At 39.1% G+C, this 23,823-nt stretch overlaps 1 protein-coding gene across 1 annotated transcript in view; it reads right to left on the reverse strand.

The window, feature by feature from the left end:
* Positions 1-23,823, reverse strand: part of HTR2C (5-hydroxytryptamine receptor 2C) — a 1,304,377-nt gene that overhangs the window by 614,766 nt on the left and 665,788 nt on the right. The window lies entirely within an intron of this gene.

Consider the following 23,823-nt stretch of genomic DNA (forward strand, 5'->3'; position numbering starts at 1 on the left):
GACTTATCAACAGCTGTTCAATTCTACAAAGAGACAGGCCCAGTCACAAGCAGAGTGACATCACACTCTGCATGTTAAATGTCAGGGTCTGTATGGTTGTATGGGAAAGGATTGTTACTGTTTTGCATCTCTGAGTAGCTTGGGGCCATTCCCATGTACTAAAGCGATTTTAGACCACTCGGCTTTCAGATACATTCCTGTGTTATTTTCATTTTTAGTTTGGTATATTTGTATGGAAAACACATTATTTAATCTTTAAGCTCAAGTACTTTGCCTGGTATCCAATGATATCCTAGAAAAATGTATGAGATTTCTTTGTTGAACAGTCTTTGATAAGTAAATAATAATAGCAAATTGAAAAAAGAAGCTTATAGGAATGCAAGCACAACCTGTGCAATCATAGATCTACCTTGATTGCTGTATTGCTTTTCAAGATAATGAAATGCCACTATCTCTGTGGCACAAGGTGTAAGGGCGGTAACTTTAGATATAGAACACAGGTGGTTAAATCTTGAATCCAGCTACAAGATACTTTGAGGGTGGGTTTGGCATAACTGTTAAGGTGTTCACCTCATAGATACAAGGCAAAGGATTTGCTTCTGACCTCAGCTTATTGACTAAGCTTAAAACAACTCTTCAGGGCAGTTAGCCTAGTATTTACCTATGAACCTTTCAAGGTGCACAGCAGAAATTTCAAGCAAACCATGATATTTGTGATGTCTTAAGGCTGATAGACTTACAAAAAGTCTGAAAAGATGTAATGAAATGTTTTTTTTCTGACATGTAGTATTCCACAATAGTCATACGGAGTGTGAAATTGGGGACCGTATTTTAGTGAGGCTTCCTCCATGGCCAAGAACCCAGAAAGGTACAGCAGATACTAAAGTTTAATGCAAATGCATCTGGAAGTTTATTCTTTCAGGAGACGTTTTCTTAACGGTCATATAGATTGATAGTTTGTGGGTTTAAGCAACAGAATGATGATGATTTATATATAGATTTATAAACAGCTCTTCACTGAAAGTGTTTTGAATTTACAATGAATTTGAAAGGGTGCATTCAGTATAGGACAGTTCAGCTTTTTTAAATGATTAGCTTTACAGCTCTATAGTGGCTATGTGTAATAAAAACTACTTTTCAAGACGATAGAGTTTCAGGTGAGTAATTTTGCTTTTGTGAAAAAAAAGCCTGCCTTTTGATTTGGCACACTATTTACAACTCCTGTTGGTTCTAGTGTTTGTGTTGTGTGTGGAGCACAGTGGTTCACCTTCTTATAAGTTTTTATTTTCATTTATGTATTCATCTTTTATTGACCACGTTAGCCCCACTAGGCTAGTAGTCTGTTTTCAGGGGATGCCTGAGGTGATACTTATACTAATAGAGGAAATTTGGCCATGGTGTCAGGGAATAGCCACTGCAGTACTCAATAAGTACTTAACAGCCATAGTTATGAGTATAAATAGAGATAAGAGTAAAGGTTTAGGAGTAGAAAGTAAAATAAGAAATATTCAGTTTAACATGGAGGAAATAAGAATATTGGGCATTACATTTGGAAATGAGAAAGCTAAGATAAAACAATGGGAAGAAATAATAGAAAAACGATTTTGGAGAACATACAAGTTGTCATATAAAAAGAAAGTGCATTTAATAAATTCTGTATTCTTGGGAAAATTGCATATTTAGCAAATATTTTCATGATCCTTACAAAATGTGAAAAAGAATTAATGACAACTGTGTTTTCATTTATATGGGGATCCAAATTAATCCCAATAAAAAGAGCAATATTATATGTTAAGTACGAAGAAGGAGAGCTGGCTTTGATAAATCCAGTGGTGTAGGCAACATCTTTACATTTATATAAAGTGTTGAGATGGATGAAAGAGGAAAATGGGTCATTGATAAGTATAATAATGAAATAAAAATACAAAAATATGGTGTATGATGAGTAAATTTAAAAGAGAAAATGTACTGAATGGAGAGATTTTCTATGGTGATTAACAATAAAAAAATTGCCAGTGAAAGCAAACATGCCATATAAAAAAACAGAAAAAAGAATATGCAATAATTGTGGTGAAGCAACGACAGAGCATGTTTTTTTTAACTGTATAAGGGTAAAAAATATGGGAAAAGCTATTTAAAGACAAATACTTCAAAGGAATTAAGAAATGTTTTTTTTTTTAAATTTATTTATTTGACATTTGTTTACCAGGAAAGTCCGACTGGGCAGATACCCATTTTCAGCAGAGGCCCAGGGAGAAAAGCTCCACAATCATAATACAACTCTTACATAGATATGGTACAAAAAAAGAAACATAAGTCACATAACAAATAATCAAAGCTTAATAAAGCAGTGGTAATTTACTGCGGCGGTGGTGCTGCGGTAGCATTGTCGCCTCACAGTAAGATGTTGTCCTGTTCGATTCTCAGCTAAAGCGTCTTCTGTGTGGAGACATGCATGAATGGACGTACCTTCATTGAAGGCTGTGCGTCAGGGCTGGCAACTCGGCACGTAAAAATCTACTGCCAATCATTAGCGGACCGGAGTTCCACTGTGGCGACCCCTAACCGGGAAAAGCCAAAAGACACAACAACAACATAGCTACAATGCAGTGATATTCAAAGTTTAGCAAATCAGGAACGCATGGATACACTGTAGTTTTCCTTGTATACAGAGATTTTGACAGAGGCATTACAGAGGATACATATGTTATGAGAACAACATTTTTGTTGGTTTCCCAGTTTATAGAGATATCAGGATGTTAAAAAGGAGAATTTTAGATGGAGAATCCTTGCCACTATAATTGTAGTAAGGTAGTATATCTATAATGAAGTAATAATTCTTAATCAGGGTTGGAGCATGAGTAGAGCCATATATTAGTCAGATGAGTTTGAGTATTTTTTTTTAAAGTGAGCAGGGTTAGTTGTAGATCTGATAGTTTGAAGGAGTGCGTTGCATATTCTTGCTATATAATTTGAGTAAAGTGAGTCACCTGTATTAGTATTATTGGCTTTGGTTATTTTCAATAGTAATTTATTAGTGGGAAGTAAGACATGATTATTAGAGTAAGGTTGTAATATGTTTTGAAGGACTGTTTTTTTTTTTTCTGGTTGGTAAAGTAGTGTACGAGCCATTGTAAGCTGGGTGTAGGATAAGAGATGGGGAATTTCTAACTGGGGGAGTTGCTTCAGGGCTAAACAGTGGTGGAATCTATATGTAGAGTATGTGGCAAATTTGGCTATTTTATTATAGCAAGCTTCAAGTTTTCCTAGATCTGTTTTCTTTATGTTGGTGAGTATGGGTGAAATGTAGAGCAGAGTGGACAGTAAGTAGGTTCTTGCAATGGCAGCTTTGGTTTCATTAGTTAGAATTTTTTTGTTTCTATATAATGTGCCTAGTTTTTATTTACCTTCTTGATAGTTTGAAATATATGCAGATCAAATTTCATGTCATTATTAATAATTACACCTAGGAGTTTTGTTTGGTATATGGGAGAGTCAATGGTGTTATCTGTAGATCTGATCTAGAAAGCTGGAGGGGGGTGAGTCAATGGCCTTTGTGGGTTGGAAGAACGTAAGTTTAGTTTTGTTAGCGTTAAGGATGAGCTGAAAATTAGAAATCCAGGATTTCACTGCAGAGAAAGACTGTTGTGTTACATCTTGAAGTTGTTGAAGGGAATGAGTAGCACGTATAAGCATGGAATCATCAGCGTACTGGGCTAAAGAAACAAGGTGGGGGGCAGCGTGAAGATTGTTAGTAAAGATATTAAGGAGGACAAGACCTAAGATACAGCCCTGTGGAACACCCAGACTGACTGGAAATAGAGGGGAGATGTCTTGCTGCCAGTTTGCAGCTGGCTGGCAACCAGCTAGATAATTTTGGAACCAAGCAAGTGCAGAGTGATTAAGTCTTAGGTGAGAGAGAACAGATAGCAGTTTGTAGTGTGGAACAGTGTCGAATTCCTTAGGTCTAGAAAGACAGATGATACCATTTTACCCTCATTCCTGTATTGATTAATGGTGGTAGTAAAGTTCAAGAGGGCAGTGGTAGTACTCAAGCAAAGGTAAAAGAAGGGATTTTGTAAAAAAAAAAAGGTACTGACGTATTATCGCAACCAGAGTTTTGCAGTTGCAAAATAGGCATGCTGGCATGAAAACACTGTAAGATGTTATTTTGATGTCCTTACAACTGAAAAATCACTCTGGCTTACATTCAGGCAGATATACAAATGTGCAAGTGTTGTTCATGTCTTGCGTGCATTACACACGCGTGCCTCGGTTGGCAGACCTTCTGTCTTACTGATGAAAGGAGTACTTTTGTTGTGAGGAAAGAATGCTGAGTCTCCCTCTCCCCCCAAAAATAACACCAACACATGACAATGATTCAAACTATTATTCTCAATCCTTACGACTGCCCAAAAACTTTACATTACAAATTGTTCCTGTTCCTAAAAGTAATTAAAAGTTTTTGGGCAGGGGAGGAATTAGAACAGCAGTTTGAATTATAATGAGGTCATCCCTTTCATTTTATTTTGTTTCAAATCCCACAGCAACTGTTTGTCTCCCTTGGTGTGTAATCATCCTACTTAATCCAAACCATCCTTCAGGTCAAGCAAATCTCTGTCCCCCCATATCAAGCAGTGGAAATTTCAAACTTGTCTCTTGAGCACTGGAAACCCACAAACACTTGTCCTGCAACTAAAGAGACTAAACACTAATTAATCCAAACCATCCTTCAGGTCAAGCAGGTCTCTGGCCCCCATATCAAGCAGTGGAAATTTCAAACTTCTCTCTTGAGCACTGGAAACCCACAAACACTTGTCCTGCAACTAAAGAGACTAAACACTAATGTAGGTCCTTAACTTCCAAGTGTCTAGACAGTAAAATACCTTACCTGCATTAACTTAAACAAATGTAATGAGTGTATTAGTACATTTCTGCTGTATAGTTCCTTAATCAAACCTCTGTCCTGATGAGTACATCACCAGGAATAAACAGCTGTATGTTGCTCTCCAGTTAGTGCCCCCCCCCCCCAAACTAAAGTCAATTTTCTTTTGAGAAATATTCAAATCTATACAATAGCATTTCATTTCCTCTCCTGTTTCATCTGTAACTAACCCCAGCTTTAATTCTATATCCTTTTAAGAATGTCAGAAAATTATACCCTGTGCCCATAACATAGTCTATAACTTAGTGCAAACATACAGTTAAAATTACAGTTAAAATATCAGTTTAACATATAACCATTTAAGCTAACACTACATACTTAACAAAGCCTAAAGAAACGCTTGTCAGTGTTAGCTCGCTGTGCTCGGGCTTGCTATGGTCCCTTCCCTGCCCCCACTACTTCTACTTTTATTCTAACCCCTAATCACCTGACCAGTAGTCCAACCCCTAATTCCATAACAACTAGCCCAACCCACTCATCCTAACTCCCCCCACCCTCCAGTCCAATTACATCCCACACTGATCCCACTCCCAACAACACATTCCAAGACAACACACCTCTACCCTCACACACAACCAACCAGGAATCCTAGTTGTACTACTCATTCAAAGTAGTATCATGTTACCCACACTCACATCCCTATCACTAGCTCTACTATTGCTAACCTTCCTAACTTCCTTACAAACAGACCTATCGCTGCACAACTACTCCTATCACACTACCCATACTAGCCCACCCTCTCAAACCCACTCACACTTCTACATCTGCCCAACAATCATAAATATTACAACTACATATTACTCACTAACAAAAATGACACCATCTCACCACACTAAGAAAAACTCTCATAGACCAAGCTCACAAACAATTAATATTAAAAACACTTACTGACACTCCTACCAACTCTGCTAACCTCTGGTGACATTCATCCAAATCCAGGTCCCCTCTCAGCCGGACAAACATCTGACCTGCTAATCCTAAATCTCAACATAAGAAGTATTACCAACAAGCTAACAGACCTACATGCATTCATAGCCCACTACAGCCCTGATATACTCGCCATTACAGAGACTTTCTCCCCTCCAGGGTATAATGCACTTATATCTGATAGAACAAACAGGAAAGGAGAAGGAGTAGCCATTCTCTTTAAAAACACCCTTAACCTCCAGCTCCTGCACAGCACACCACCCACTTTTCAAAATGCTGAAGTCCTATTTTCTGTCCTATCCATAAGAAACTCCAAGAAGATCAATATAATATGCTGCTACATACCTCCAGGCAACAACTCGCTCATAATAGAAGACATCCTACACTGGACAAAGGACAATCTACCTCAGGAAACAATCCTACTAGGAGACCTTAACACTGACTGGGCAGCCTGTAACTCCAGCAGCCCCTCTACACATATCAATCTATATGGGTTCTCTCAACTAATTGAAGAACCAACTAGAATAGATGAGAAAACAGAGAATCCATACTGGACTGGACACTAACCAACTATCCTAAACAAAACTATACAGTAGGCTGTCTCCCAGATGACCTAAGTGATCATCTCCCTACCTTCCTACTCCACAAACACTCCAATCACCCCAAACCAGTAGTCTACAAATTCATATGAGATGACCGTAACCTTACCCCACGATACCTAAATACTGTCCTAAGCCACTGCAACTGGGAACCACTACAGACACTTGGGTTAGACCAGGAAGTAGACTACTTCAATACTACCTTCTCTAACATCCTTAACAGTCTAGCTCTCAGCAGAAAGATCAGAGTTAAAGCCAATCACGCACCCTGGATAAATAGGGACACCAGAGCCTTACTAAAAGCTAGAGATAAAGCCTGGAAAATCTGGAAACCCCTAGCTCCAGGCAATACTAGCAACAACTTAAAAACAAGGCAAAGGCTGAATCCAAAATAAACAAACAAAATTATTTTCTTAGCACCCAAAGGAAATATTCAAATAATCCACAAAAATTCTGGCATGCCTTTAACTCCGTACTAAAGCCAGGCAAAACCACAACTCCAGCACCCAGCTCTACTAACAATACCCTAGACATAGCTTCTCAATTTAATAACCATTTTACTAAATCCATCTTAGCCCTGTCCAGTCAAACCACAACTCCAGCACCCAGCTCTACTAACAATACCCTAGACATAGCTTCTCAATTTAATAACCATTTTACTAAATCCATCTTAGCCTGTCCAGTCAAATAACCAAAAACAGTCTACCTCAATCACAACCTAACCTATCCCACACCACCCCCCTCTTTCAGTCTATCACCAGTGCCCACCACAACTATCAAAAAACTCCTCCTAAAACTAAAGCCAACCACACTGGCAGATGATAACATACCTGCTGCATACCTAAAAATGGCTAGTGATTCCCTATCATATCCTGTCTCCATCCTTATCAATGCTCCATACTAGAATTCTACATACCCAAACTCTGGAAAGTATCTCAAATCATTCCTCTCCATAAAGGAGGTAATTCTTATGAATTCTCCAACTATCGACCTATTGCCATCCTCTGCCCCTTATCCATAATTCTTGAGAAATGCATCCACTTGCAAGTAATGACATTTCTTAACATACACAATCTACTATCTACCACACAACACGGTTTCCTTCCACATCACAGCACTACCACAGCTCTTCTATCCTTCACTAATTATATAAACCTTCACAGGAATGATAAAAAAATATGTATCAGTCATTTTCCTAGACCTCGCAAAAGCATTTGATATGGTCTCCCACTCCATTCTACTAGACTCATTAACATAATTTATTGTTCACCCCCTCTACTATAGCCTGGTTCAGAAGCTACCTATCTGACAGGCAACAATCAGTCCAGTGGAAAGAAACTCTGTCTACACAACTTCCAACCATAGGAATCCCACAGGGCTCTATACTGGGCCCGCTATTGTTCTCTGTTTTTACAAATAACCTCAATAGTGCTACACATGCTACACTCATACAATATGTGGATGATTCAACTCTGATCTGCTCCGCCTCATCTCCCACCACCCTACATACACTCACTCAAGATACCTTTAACTCAGTAGAAAAATGGATATCAGGTATCCAACTAATTCTAAATCCCAAAAAGACAAAACTGCTACTATTTACCCCTAATATATAAAAAAACCCTCTCCTTTACCATAGCATCTAAGGGCGGCACCACCATCTCCCCTTCTAACCACACCAAATTTCTAGGCATTGAAATAGACAATAATCTCCACTTTAATGTTCACATCTCACAGACCATAAAACTAATACACAAAAAACTAGGCTCCCTATACAGGCATAAGTCCTTTCTCTCACAAAAAGCAAGAGTCTCTCTTGCACAAAGCCACCTCCTCTTAACTCTATTATACGCAGCACCAATGTTTACCCAAATCAGACAATGTGACCTAGACAAACTAGATCATGCTACAATAAAATAGCCAAGTTTGCTACTAACTCAACCTATAGAACCCATCACTGTGCTGCACTAAAAGAACTAAAATGGCTTGAGCTACCACAGCTACTTAACTATCACCAGCTGGGCACAGCCTACAATATTCTCAAATATCCTGAAAAAAAACCCCTCATTATCAAACCTACTTACTGTCCATACTACAAACCGGTACCTAAGATCCAATGAAAAATCTCTCCTCTCCATCACCTAACAATAATGCAGGGAGAGCGCTTTACTCCCACACCATTGCCAGAAATTGGAACTCTCTTCCCCTATCTGTGTCCACTGCCCCCTCCACATCCTTATTCAAAAACTCCCTCAAATCGCACCTTCTTAGTACCTGGTTATGCCCTTGTATCACATAACCCTACCCATGCTGCTATTAACTTCCCAAACTCCTCTCTGATCACATGCTGGATCTCTGATCCCCTGTAGGCATGGTCATCTGAAAGGGTACTTTTAACTGTAGAATCTTACTTGATATATTTTCTTCTCTTACCAATCTATAACTGACATTGTCTTTTTACCCATGTTCTATATCTTCTTTTACCTGGATTGTTTTATTAATTTCTTGTTATATTACTATGCTCAGCATTTATGATAAAACCTGTTTTGTGTATTATGCTGGATGTACTGTAACTGACATTGTCTTTTATCAATGTTCTATATCTTCTTTTACCTGGAGTGTTTTTATTAATTTCTTGTTATATTACTATGCTCAGCATACATGATGTAACCTGTTTTGTGTATTATGCTGGATGTACCGTATTTGTATAACTTGATGCTGGAGCTTTTCTCCCCTGGCCTTCGCTGAAAATGGACCTGGTTCAGTCAGAATTTCTTGGTTAACAAATGTAAAATAAAATAAATAAATAAATTACTCGTACTTGTTAGTTCTTCTGGACAAGGATATCATTAATTCCCTATTCAGCTTCACTTTGCTGTTTCAGGAAATGCATCCGGTTATGAGGGAAAGTAACATTGCTTAAGATTGCATGTATCAGTTAATCAGGAATAGGTATGGGTACAGGGAACTGAAGGAAAACAGAAAAGCTCTTAAGCTCATCTTTCAGACATCTGCCATGGTTAATTTTTGGGGATGATAAGAACCCAGACGATAGCAGGCATTAAGACTCAAGCGTGCGTCTGCGAAGCAATGCACGCAAGACAGGGAGAGGCTTTCCCAAATTGTTCCTGTCCCTAAAAGTAAAGTACAGTTTCTGGGCAGTTGTAAGGAATTAGAATAACATTTTAACAATTTTCAGGCACTCAGATCTGTAGACAGATGCGCATTTTGCAACCGTGAAAATCTGGTTGCGATAATACGCAAGTACCAAAACAAAATATAGATAAGTTATTTTACATATTATGGACAATATGGAATAAAAGACTAAATGAATTAAAATTTACTGGAAAACTGATACTGGCAGAAATATTAAAAAGATACGATTTTGGTTATGGGAAAAAGGGTGGTAGTCAGAAAATGAATCTAGACGAACTAAAAGAAATGTATGTATAATGTTACATGAATGATGGAAAATGATTGTCAGAGTGTAAATAACTGAAAATAGTGTTTAGTATGTAAATATAGTATTTAATAAAGGACCCCTACTCCTTTTGATAGGTGCAATGGGATCTTTTACAGCCACCTGAGCTACCTACCACAAACGCAAGCAAAAGGGGCATCTGTTTCATGTCTCATCTGAAAAACAACAAACAACACACTCAGGAGTGCAGCCCCTGTTCCCCATGCTGCACTGCAGGGTTAGCTATCGAGTTACCTTATGCGGGGAAATAGAATGCACAGCCATCTGCACCAAAGGCAAGTGCACTACCTGTTGCTCCGATGATACTGCTATTTCCTGACAAAAATAGAGAAAGTGTTGGTATTGATAAAAAATCTTTAACAATTATATTTGTCAGGTAAATTTTACTCCTGAAGCCAGCAGCCACAAAACAGAACTTTTAAGAAATAAAGTGCTAAGTGCATTACAATTTGTTCTAAACAAAAGCTGTACTTTCTTGGAAGTGTGCCTCTATCTGACTTCTCAACGTTACTTAAATACTCTGTGTATCTACAAATAGAGTTGTGATCTGTCCATCTTTATATAGGATAGTTCTTATTTGGGCAGTTGCATCCTAAAAAATATATATATATCTATATATGAAAATCAAATGTCTCAAGATATTAGAAGAAAAACATTCCCTAAGGTTCTCTTAGTTGTATAAAACTATTTTTATTCTGAAACACCTTAATGTTACATGAAATAAAAATTAACAGAGTACAAGAGGGGCCTTTATTTTGGGAAAAAAGTGAAGTCCTATGATTCTTTGCATTGACTGTGGGTGTACTTTGCCCTGTAGGAGATTTCATTTCCGTAAAAAAGTTGCACTTTGGGCAATTGAAAAGGTAACACCCTTAGCATCAATTGTATTGCCATATGTCTGTTCACACTGCTTAGGCCACCTTCACTGTACATTGTTTTTTCTAAGGAATACATCTCCTTTGGACATGCTATTCATGTTCCAGCTGTAACTAGGTGCTTGCTATGTGTGTCTATAATCGACAGTAACGCAAATAATTGAGCCATATGAGGCATGGGCATGCCACTATCAGTGGATGCAGCTCAGATGATGGCTCTAGCTCTGCTACTGTTACACAGTTTGGAGTTCTGCTCTTAGTACCTACTCTTGGAAGTGTGAGGCCTGGGCATACCACTGTCAGTGGATGTAACCCAGGTGATGGCTCTAGCTTTGCTGCCATTACACAGTCTGGAGTTCTGCTCTTAGTACCTACTCTGGGAAATCCTATGTTGCTCAACTTAAAAGCAAGGGGCATGGCATCTCAGTCTAAGTAAGTGATCCTTCCACTATATTTAGCCCTCACTAGGCCCATCACTGAATACAGTGCTGCCTTTGGTATGTACCTGACCAGACACATGCAGCAATTGAAATGTCCACAGAGATTGCTCACAAAAAGAATACAGTGCATTAACAATATGTCCTATGCAGATAGCCTCAGATCCCTATCCTTATATTCTGTGTCACCTACACACTGTTGAGGGATGATCTATGACTGGCATAAAAGGCATCTCTAAGATCCCTCTCTGATGGATCTCTTGCTTATCCGCAAAATAAATAGCATCAGAAATACCCAATTGGAGGGGACAGATATGTGTCTCAGAGAATAGCCCTTCTCGAGAACAGGCTTTCCCATCCATGTGGAATAGAGTTCTTCCATGACACTGTTCAAAAGTAACATGGACCAGTGGATGGAAATTTGGAAATTCATCCCTAGTTATTTACACATGTGTCTAATGGACAAAGGTAGATGGTAAATGCTTGACCACCCATATCCTGCCTTACACATACCCCTTAAAATAACATGTCTATATCATAACATCGACAGCTTAGGTTATCGAATTCAAATTCATTGACACCTAAGCATCAAAACCTGAAAACAGCAACAGCCAAATCATAGAATTCTTTTATAGGGAAAGAATTCACTTGGCCATTTGCAAACAAAATAAACAAACCCAATCATACTGGGGGGCTTCACTTCCCACACCCCCCGATGTGGGGAGGGCTGCACCCCCTACACCCCCTAACTAAATATACCAATTCCCAGACCACTCTACATTGGGGAAAGGGCAAATCCCCGAGAACAGCCATGCAAATTCTTTCACGAGGAAAGAATTCAATGATGTGGCTGTTTGCTATTTTAAGAGTTCGATGCTTAGGTGTTGATGAATATGCATTCGACAACCTAAGCTGGCCACAAATCAATAGGGAACCCAAATAACTGCTATGGCACCAAATCTTGTTGTATAAATTTGAGATGCATGGCTAAGCTTATAAAGACCTTTGTGCTTGTTAGCCTTGTGTACACCTATGAGCGTATGAAATCTGCTAAGCATCTCCATTTGCTGCACAGGTTCTGTTACACTTCCTCTAGCAGGTACTTTGTCATCTACTTACTACACCTGCACAGGTGAAAAGGTTCATTGTTGTTGCTATAGCATGTTTGAGGCAGAGATGTAGCTAGCTCTTTTGGTATCCGAGGACATTCCCAATCTGGCTCCCGCCTCAACTTTAAATAGTAATCCAAAAAAAAAAGTTATCTTGTCCTTAAAAATATAGCAAACTACCTGATGCAAATGTAACATGTGGCTTGCTACAGTTAAATACAGTAAATACAGGAAGTGTTGAGACCTTCAGTCATCACAAAAAAAAAAATGCATTATCAGCACTGATTTCTAAATCAGGTTACTGCACTACACAAAGGGCAATGAAGCGGTACAGCACATGCAGTATCAGCATTCATTAACTGAATGTCGGCACTGAAGATTGTTCCCCTGATATCTTATGCTTGAGGCAGTTACCCTTCTTCACCCCACTCTAGCTGGATCTTTGGTTTGAGGTTTGATATAGACTTACTTATACGTGCTGTACTGGAATCATGTGAATGTTGGAGCATATATGGTTTATATACTTGAAGCACATTAGCTTAATCTAATTCAACACGTGAGTCAATTAAATAAATTAAAAGATTGATACTGGGATGAGTTATGTGCCAAACCTGTCTATCCCCCTGATGTAATGGATTTTACTTTATTATAACCTTCTCTGGCATTGTACAAGATCAGTGGAAAAATGTCGAGCATCAGAGCTGTTGAGTAAACCACGTTCAAAACATCAGGGTTTCTTTAAATGCAATCTGCATCAAGTATTTAAACTGAAACCAATGATGCAGACTGAAAAGGAAAATTATTTTGTGCTTGGCCACTTCAGCTGTCATTTGCCACTCATCATAACATTGGCTGTGGTACCACCAGCATTTTCTGAATAGTATTGTGTTCTTTCGCCAGTCTTTACAACACATATCTATATAGACTGACTTGGAGACCGATCAGTGAGAGCATGTATTAGATTTTACTTGTTTCCCACAACACTGCCACTCAGTATCACAATGTCCAGACTATCCATGCTGGCATTGTGGCTACTGATGTCCTTTATACCTAAGGTGTTTACCAAATAATCCTCATTACTAGTACTATTCTATTGCCATGTGGCACTGTCAGTCCAGCCCTTGTTGCACGTGGCTGGTGCACCCATTTGGTGCTTGTCTAGTAGCAGCAGAGGATAGCAGCATGACTCTATGCCAATCCTCTTTTGAGCCAGGACTATGTGGAACACTGTGGTACCTGTGTATGGAAAATCAAGATATAGCGCTATGGCAGACCTCATCCAACTGCTATAGGAGCTGTTTCTATACACCTCTAACACATTAAACTCACTTATCCAACAGCAAGGTAAAGCAGATCTGTGGCAATAGCTTGTCACAAATCCAAATTTTTATAAAGTGCAAATGTTTAAAAAATCGTCTTACGATACTACAATTTTTTAACGTTTGTACTTGATAAAAGTTTGTATTTGTGACAAGGTATTGCTGTGGAGCTGCTTTACCTTGCTTTTGAATGGGTTGGTTTGTTCTAGAGTTTTCTTAGTTTACATTAAACTAACTGCTTTAATCTTGCTGTGCCCTTGTGCAGGGAAGATAAGGTATATTGCTCTGCTAGTGCACGTGGCTGAAGCTGATATTGTTATATCTATGACTTGAACATCTGTTTTATATAACTCCATCATTGATGACTATTATGAAGTACCAAACAGTCACTGTGGGTACAACAAATAACTGAAGAACACACCCAAAACCCACAGTAAATGCCACGATCCACACTTGCTTGAAACTTAAAAAAGCAGAAAGCTCTTTATTGCAAGAAATCCAAGAACAATCAATCGTTGAGCGCTTTCATGTATAAAATACACTTCCTCAGAACAAAGAAACAATCTAAAAACACTGATTATAAAGTTAAAAAAACGCCAAAATTGATTGAATTAAAACTACACCCTCTCCTTGTCTTAAGAAGACAGTACAAAATTCCACACAATGGTACATTGAATCGCTACAGGTGCAACAGTAAAGATGCATTTTACTTGAAAATATTCCATAAAAAAACAAAAATGATTGTTCATAAAAACAAGAAATGATCATAAATGGATGTTAACACATATGAAAGTAAATCCAACAGCTTGTTGTGTAAAAGTGTATGTACAATTCATATGAATGTTAAACATTTCTAATCAGAGGCTTAGTTGGTATCATTTCATTTAGACCTGGTGGGCAAGCTGCATTTAACTTCAACTGCCATTTGATTTCCTTCTCACCCACAATTTTTTTAATGTCACCACCCCTGGGATTATCCCTCGCGACTTCCAAAATCGCAAATTTGAATTTGACACATGTTTGACTTGATGAAATATGACGAAATAGGGCATTGTTGTTGTCCTTTCTCCCCATACAATACATATGATCATAGATCCTGTTTTTTTAGCTGTATGTCGGTTTTCCCGACGTAAAAACATGGACAAGAACAGCACATTGCTAAATAAACCAAATGTTTTGAATTGCAATTACCATGGGCAAACCTAATTTTATTTTTGTTGACATTTTTAAGGCTGCAACAGTCGTCCTCACATATGTATGCACATTGAGTGCACCGACCGCATTTCCTAGTCCCTCCTCTATTTTTGTTTGTATTCCAAGTTTGCCTATTGGTCTTCAGTTCTATAAGGTTTTTAATATTGAGACCTGTTTTGTATACAAATGAGGGTCTATCACTGACAAAATCTTTCATGGTCTCATCACTGGTGATGATATTCCAGTTGGTAGCAATGATGTTTTGAACATCACCTACATGTTTACCATATTTAACAATGTAGGACTTTGAATACCCATTGTTGCTGTTATTGTCTTGAAATTTCTTACTTGTGCCTAGTGTGACGGACCCCTTCCCCAAAAGTGGGATATATTTCTTCCCCCACTCTTGCGTCACATAACGTGTCACATCCATAATCAACTTGTTGGGATAACCTTTGTCCCTAAACATTCTCCCAATATGGTCGATTTCCAACTCCATGTCACTTCGAACAGTTGTCATCCTGGCAGCCCGAATACACTGCCCTTTAATAATGCTGCGTTTCTATGTATAAGGGTGACTACTGCTGAAATCCAAGTAGCCATTACTGAATGTATCTTTCCTGTAAATCTTGGATTAAAAAGATGTGCCATCGTTGTAAAGAAATACATCCAAGTAATTGATACCACTCTTGTTGTACTGATGTACAAACTCTAGATATGTAGTGGTCTGATTGATGTATTCAATAAAATTGGATAATGACCTTGTGTCACCCTTCCATAACAGAAACAGGTCATCCAAATAACGAACATAGCAGGTGATATGTTCCATCCATACACTGTTTAACACAAACTCTTCCTCCCAATCCAAAAGTACAAGATTGGCATAAATGGGGGCACTATTATGAAGTCTTATCTTTTCTTCAACAATTCTGTTAAACATATTACACTGACATGCAAGGACACGCAGCCACGTATTTGTCCATGACTATTATGAAGTCTTATCTTTTCTTCAACAATTCTGTTAAACATATTACACTGACATGCAAGGACACGCAGCCACGTATTTGTCCATGACCATTATGAAGTCTTATCTTTTCTTCAACAATTCTGTTAAACATATTACACTGACATGCAAGGACACACAGCCACGTATTTGTCCATGTTGCAAAATTGAATTTGCCATACCTTGACGGTCTATTACTGCTATATGTTGCTTGTGAGTGTATATCACTTCATTAAAACTGATCTTCAGCGAATGTCCGTTCATCAAACACAAATCAGTGAATGACATTTCATCGAACATTCAAATCAGTGAACGTGTTTCCCAGGGAAGTGATTTATGATGAAAATCATTCATCAGGTTCTAATGGAGCCCAGGGCTGGGAATGACCACTGGGATGGAGGCTGGGGTAGGATGATTGAAGAGGCATGATAGCCATTAGGGCCCAGGATGGGCACATCCTCAGAAACTGCACCCCATTGCCTACACAAACTAGAGATGCACATTACCATGCAAGAAGTAGGGGTAGGAAAAAACAGCACTATGAAGCCACTGTATCATTACTCTTCTCCTGATCCCATTCTACTTAGATGTGCATGGCAGTGGGAGTCCTGGGAACCTGCGCTGACAGAGCAGGAGGCCTCCTGGAAGACAGGCATTTTCCAGAAGAGAGACTCCTCTTTGGTGTGGGTGACAATGCCAGCATAGCACAAAATCTTCAAAAGATGTGAGTACTGAGGAACAAGGTAAGGTAGGAGTTTGAAGTCAGTAGCAACAACAGAGCAAAAAGTACCCCCCCCAAAAAAAATGTGCATTAACCAAAACGTTTGCCCCTCAGCTATAGGAATTCCTACCATCCATTTTAAAAGTAATATATTCATACCCCAAATTATATTTTGGACTTAAAAGGCAACTTCACAAAGAAGGAAAATGTGCCTGGTTTCTTTCTAAAATGGTTCCCTGAATAAAGTGTTGCTTACAGATGAGTCATAAAACCCAAAAATCTGCTCCTCCTCTTTTTCCTTTTCTTTTCTTCTTTCCTTCTCTCTCCTAATTGAAGCCTTATGTCAGTACATGTGTATGATCACTGTACTATATGTAACCAAGTTAAAAATCAAATTAAAATGATCATTGTACTGTATGTATCCAAGTTAAAAATCAAATTAAAATGATCATTGTACTGTATGTATCCAAGTTAAAAATCAAATTAAAATGATCATTGTACTATATGTATCCAAGTTAAAAATCAAATTAGAATGATCATTGTACTGTATGTATCCAAGTTAAAAATCAAATTAAAATGATCATTGTACTATATGTATCCAAGTTAAAAATCAAATTAAAATGATCACTGTACTATATGTATCCAAGTTAAAAATCAAATTAAAATGATCACTGTACTATATGTATCCAAGTTAAAAATCAAATTAAAATTATCACTGTACTATATGTATCCAAGTTAAAAATCAAATTAAAATGATCACTGTACTATATGTATCCAAGTTAAAATCAAATAAAATAGTATTTGGTACTCTTGGGTAACAACATTAATATGTGGGATTTCACATCTGCTGAACCTTTGTGCTCATGAATCTTGGACCCTTTTGAACAATGCTGCATATTTCCTGCACTGCAATGTTGATGTTACCACTGGGTAGGTCTGAAAAAGGACCAGCAGGACCACTATTCTGCCTCAGAATGCAAGTTTAAATACACACACACACACACACACACACACACACACACACACACACACACACACACACACACACACACACACACACACACACACACAATTTGGGGTTAATAAGGAAAGTAAGTGCCCCTGGTTTATGGCTTTTGTTTGTGGTCATGCTAATCTTTATCTTTGATTCTTGAGGAAACAAGCCGGCAGCTATGCTGTGAGCACATGCCCTGCTGATATAGTTTTAGAGAAGTCCTTTCAGTTCCATACATGGTCTCTGTGTGTAGAAAAGTACACTATGGTTGCCATTCACTGAGACCCACAAAAAAAAAAAAAAATATATATATATATAGATATGTTGTTACTCTTATTACCTGTGTTTTTAGCTGTCTCTGCATGTTTAATTACATAAACTGTACTATGTTTAACCCCATCAAATGTATATGTATATCCTCACCTTTGTGTAATCTGTATGTGGAGCTTTTTCTCAGTGTTTAACCCCATGTAATGTATATGTATATCCTCATCTTTGTTTAATCTGTATGTGGAGCTTTTCTCCCCAGGACTCCATTGAAAACGGGTTCTTCGAGCCCAATGGACTATCCTGGTTAAACAAATGCAAATAAAATAAAATAAAATAACCTGTATATGACTGTAGCAATGTATGCTCTACATAAATTATCGACACAGCTTGGTGACAACATTTTGTATGCCTTGTCATGATCACAACAATATAACTGTTGTTTGCTCTTCTACAGGGTTACAAATGAAGTTTGGCAACAAACTAAGTTGTCCTGGGACATCTTCATGGGGGGACGGTTAGGTTAATATTAGGGGGAGTTAAGTGGGTTGGGGAGGTGAAAGGGTTAAGTGGAGGCAGGGATGGTTGGGAGGAAATGAGATAATGATGGGGAGGGGCTTAAGAGGTTTAGGCTAGTGTAGCTGGATCAAACAATCGCATGTGGCGTGAACTTGTTATGGCATGCTACGTCCATGATGACCTGAAGGTATTCTGCTGGATAGTTAGGCCTTGATTGTTGCTGGCATATGTAGGGAAGGTGATCAAAGGGGGGCAGTTGAGTAGTTGAGTCATTTCAATGGGTTGATTTGAGCTCCATATTATTATTATTTTTTTTGTGGGGTCGCTTTGGCAGTGGTGGTCCGGTGGGGGGGTGCATGGTCTTCTTGGCTGTAATTTGATGGGTGTGGTGGCCCTTTCATCTCACTGCTGGGCTGTGGTGCTTTCATGGTGGAGCTCTGGAGTGAGTGGTGTGGTCCACTGGTTGGTTGGGTGGTAGCCATTTTGCTTTTGGGATGGAGGCTGCTGGCTTGTTCAGTCCTTTGAAATGGTTGTGCCCCTCATTTTGTTCGCTCCTGGGGTTTTGGGTGTCTTTCCTGTCTCGGCCAGTGGTTCAGTGGTGGTTTCTGGGCTGGAGGGAGCTGCAATGGCCATTTCATGGGTTGCAAGTATCGTGGGGGAGGTGTTGCTTCCAGAGTGGCGTTGGTTTGCCTTTTCATCAGTGCAGTCGTGGTGTAGGGAAAGTCCTCATTTAATCGAGGTTTTCCTTTCCTAACTACCTTTGTGGTACTAATAAAAAAAAAAAAAAAAAAAAAAAACTAACTAAAGAGTTGTTTCCTTTGAGAAGTGCTGTGGTGAACTTGCTACAGCAGGCTCTCGTCCATGATGACATGAAGGGAAGAGTGGTCTGGTAGACCTTAGTGCGGTGGGGTTGATGGTGAGGTGGAGAATCTGGCAGGTTGAGGTGAGTAAGGTAGTAATGTTAAATAAAAAAATAAAAAAAATGATGGGTGGGAATTGGTATTTTGTGGGTATTGTGCTTGCTGCAGTTAATTGACATGGGGGTTGTTGGGTGTCTACATGAAGTGCAGGCTTGAAATGAGGTAGGCATGAATGTTTTGGGATGTGAGCTTCAGGAAGAATGTAGCGGGTTCTGTGGGGGGGGGTCGCTAGTGTCAGAGATGAAACAGGTGCTTGGTATTTAAAAAAAAAAAAAAAAAAGAGGAAGAGGATCCTGTTTTCCCTATTGGGAGTTGCGGATTGGATCTTCCTGGACGTGCCTTGCAGCTGTCTTGTTTGTTCGCGGGTTTTCCCTGGTGCATTGGTTGCTTGCTTGCCTGGGTGGTTCGCTGTTTTGTGGGTTTCCTTTCATTTGCTTGATGTACCAGATGATCGTGGGTTTCGCGGGCTCAGAAACACGGTTGCCCTCTGCGCGTGCGCGGGGGAGCCGGAAGGACACTTGGGCCTGAGGGGTGGAGGGAGGTGAGTTGATTTGCTCCATCGGTTGCATTGCTTTGAAATCACCAATGCAGTTTTATCATGTATGATTGGGAATCCTCTATACATTTAAATGCTTTTGTTTATAAACATGACCATATGCTGTGAAGTTTCCAAGTCTCTTTTCTCATGTATAACGGGCAGCAGTATGTTTAAAACATAAATTCATGGGTGGGTGTATGTAATAAGGTCTGAGTTACTGTTGTTGCCAATATGTATCAGCATATTTACAGTGTTATGCTAAATTTTAGTTCTTCAAGATGTAAATTTATTTCATAAATTTCTCATGAAATGGAAGCACAACAGAAGTTTTATTGTTTCATTCTGGTGGTGATGCACCTATAACTTTTGATTGTTACTTATGTTTGGGACAAGTTTCATGGTTTTCCGTCTTGGAAAAGGACTTCTTGTTGGTGTATACCTTGAGAGGGAATCTAGATGGATGATGGGTCAAACAGCTGCTTGTCATCCTAGGATCTGTAGCTTAATAAGAACAGTACAGCTCCTGACATGTTTTCATTTTCTCTCTCTCTCTTTGGTGAACCATGAACCATGGAAATCTATGCATGCTATGCGCGTTCTTGATCCCTCATATACTTTTCATTTGCCATCTGTTATTGTGTACTGCTCAAGTTCTCCAGTGGTGGTGGCTGAGGAGTCTTTGGTGTGAAATTGATTGAAGGAATGATGGTATTTGATTGGGGGACAGTTGGGTTGAGGCTGCAGCCCTCGCTGCTCGGCAGTCCAGGGGAGCTCTGGAGGTCTTGCGCTGTGATGGCCAATGGGTGTAGCCTAATGATAGTTGTACAGTCAGGTGATGTCCTCACATTTTAAACAGATGTGCATATGTCTGGAGCCATGGGGTTGTTAGGGTAGTGTGGATGACAGATGTTTTGACATGGGTAGTTTTGGGTGGGCTGAGATGACCGCAAATTTTCCTTTTGCAGGCTTTAGGTGGATACTCCAGAGTTTGCTGAGTTAATGGGGTAGTCTGCACATGCGCAGGGGCAGTGAGGGTAGTGTGCCTGAAAGACTTTAAATTACAACCCGATTATAGCTATCGGTTTGAGTATTTACGTTGGCTATGAGGCCACAAGGAAGTTATGTTTATTGCCGTTCAGGCATGCAGGAACTTAAAAAAAAAAAACGGAGGGGACTTTCCTATCTCAGTTATACAAGAGGGTTCTTGCTGCATTATCATGCAGGGCTGATACAATATAATACAGCTATGATAGAAAACTGTGCTGTGATGTAGTATTTCCAATTGAGCCATGCTTGTCTTCTTATAAGGTTCCATATTGTTATTCCATCCTCTAATGTTGGTTTACTGTACTTGCAAACAATGATTTCCTCAATTCTGACTTAATAGACTTTATAGGTTTCTTGTTTCTGACTTTTGTGATTGATGTTTTGTTGTGTTTTGGTGGAGTGTGGTTTTGCTGGAGGGGAATCTCTGTCATGTGGCTGGGAAATAGAGTGGGTTGTTGCTGTTTCTGATTGTTTTAACTATTTTGTTGTCCTTGGTTTTGGTGCACATTCAGGGTGAGTTGCATGGTTGTGGATGTTTTTCAGCAGGTTGAGTTGTTTCCTGACTTTCTTTGGCTCATGGATTCAGTGTGTATAGGTTGAGTTTTCCATCTCTTCAGTCTGAGCACTGTGATGGAGGTGGACGTCTAGGAGTGTACATGTGGGATTGGAGTGGGTCCAACATTCCAGTTGTATCAATGTTGTTGCTGGGGGAGGGGGGGCATAAAGTGAATGTTTTCCCAGGGTGGTGCCTGGCTGCTCATCCAGGTAGCCAGCATGAATGGGGGAATGAGTGTCTTAATTATGAAAAAATAAATAAATAAATAACAATTGCTAAATAAGTGGCTCCTAGCTGTTCATATCTATGTTGGTTAGTGTGTCTCATTTGGAGATGGAAGGTTAAGAGCTAAGTAAATGGCTTTACAATATAATTTAGCTTGGCTTATACAGGGGCTAATGGAAGTAGTCTGGAATAGCAAGGTTACCTGGTTGTGGATATTGATTGGTCCCTTCATGTGTAGGGTTTAGTTTTAACATACTGCACTGGTAGTTCAATTTATTTTGGGTATTTGATAAGGTCATTGGAAGCATAGCTTCACGTATGGCTGCTTTGTCATAGATGTGAGTGGCGGGGTACATGCCTTTCTGGGTTGGCAGGAGAGATTGTCTTTGAAGAGTTTTTGGAATGTGTGTTATGTATTTACATATCTTTTTCTTTCTTGCAGATGGGGTCTTGGAACGCTGTGGCTGTAATTTAGAATAGGTGGGTATAAGGTGGAGCTTCTCTTTACATATTAGAGGATTTACTTTTCTACTTTTCTTTGTAGATGGTGGTGTGCTGAGTACCAGTTGTGGTGATACACAGTGAATTCACAGATGATGGAAACAGTGGTGAGCAAGGAGGTTACACATGGTGAGCACACATGGGCAACAGATACTGACAGAAATTGCTTAAGTGCAGAAGGCATCATGCGGTGGATTGAAAGGTGAGGTTTTTAATAGGATGGATGTTCTTGTTACTGGAAGGGTCTGAGTAATCACCTTAGTAATGCATGTTAGAGCTCTGTTTAATTAGTGGGAGCTGATGATTGCATTGATATAATGGGGTAAGGAAGAGGTAGGTACGGGGGCCAAGGGGCTGTCAGGGACAGTTTATGGGGAGTGTGGGGATCCCACGGTATGAGTAGAGTCATGACATTCATAGGAGAACAGGAACTTATTAGACTACAGCCCTATGGCTCTTGCAAGCCAGTGAAGTTCAATCCCTGCTTTCTTGGAACCTTGGGGTGCTTGTATTCACTCATCCAGTTGTTGAACCATATGTGGGGGAGGGGACAAACAGGTGTTGGACAGGATGCTGGAGTTTGTTCCTAATGTGTGTTATCTTTGGGAGTGACAAATTTGTCCCTTGATTAGATAGTGTTAATGTTGCATACCAGGTTAAGGTTTTACAGAATAGCACAATGATCATTTCACTTGGGGTTTGGGTGAATTTGTAGATAGGGTTTAGGAAGCATGGTAGGTAGGTGGCTGTATTGGGGTGGTTTTAGAAACTGGGTGTGTTGTTACAGGGGAGTTACAAGGTTTAAATGAAGCTTGTTTGCAGGATAAGGCAGCTGTAGGACAAGGGGTGCTGGTTTTCTGCCAGCTGGGGTAGGACATTAAAGTTGGAGTTAGACTGTTCCCTATGGTAATGGAGTTGTTGTACATATATAACTGGGTAGTGGGTAAACTAAGGTGATATGCTACAGTTAACAGGGTCTTGGGTGTGAAAAATTGCTACTAGTTGTTTGACTGGGTGCCGTCTTGAGTTCAAGGGGTTATAGTTTGTGGTTTTGTTGTGGTTATAGGCTGTCAATACATTCAGGTTGAGTCATGATTTCAGCTTTGAAGGCAGGGGGCTAAAAGGATATGTGTTCTTTTGGTGTGGATGTTCCGGTGTTACAACGTGGTCATGGTAATCCTACTTTATTTAGTTTCATTAGGGTGTAATCATAAAGAAGCAAAAACTATCAAAATGGATGGAAGCAAGAATCACGATAATCCACAGCAAAATGTTTATTGTAGTTAAGCACTTTCGTCGGCCTTAAGCCTCAGACTTCATCAGGAAACACATTTCTAAAAAGTGTCATGCTTAAATAGAAACACAAAATCACATGGTCACAATACCATACCCCGCAATTAGTAAAAAGTTGATTAATTAATTTGAATGAAATTATTTAAAATAGCCAGAGCTATAAAATAAACATTTATAATTTATATTTTACAATACATGTACTTAATATAATGTGAATATTACCAATAAATAAACCAATATTTTATGAGCATCAATTTCAAATGAATTGAGTTACTACATAAAATGTTATTTTAAAATAAACACATATAATCATTTGATATAACTTGTACATGTTACCATAATAAATAATGAAT

The sequence above is a fragment of the Protopterus annectens genome, chromosome 15.part0 (assembly GCF_019279795.1).
Source record: "Protopterus annectens isolate FY-2018-M chromosome 15.part0, PAN1.0, whole genome shotgun sequence".
Lineage (NCBI taxonomy): Eukaryota > Metazoa > Chordata > Ceratodontiformes > Protopteridae > Protopterus > Protopterus annectens.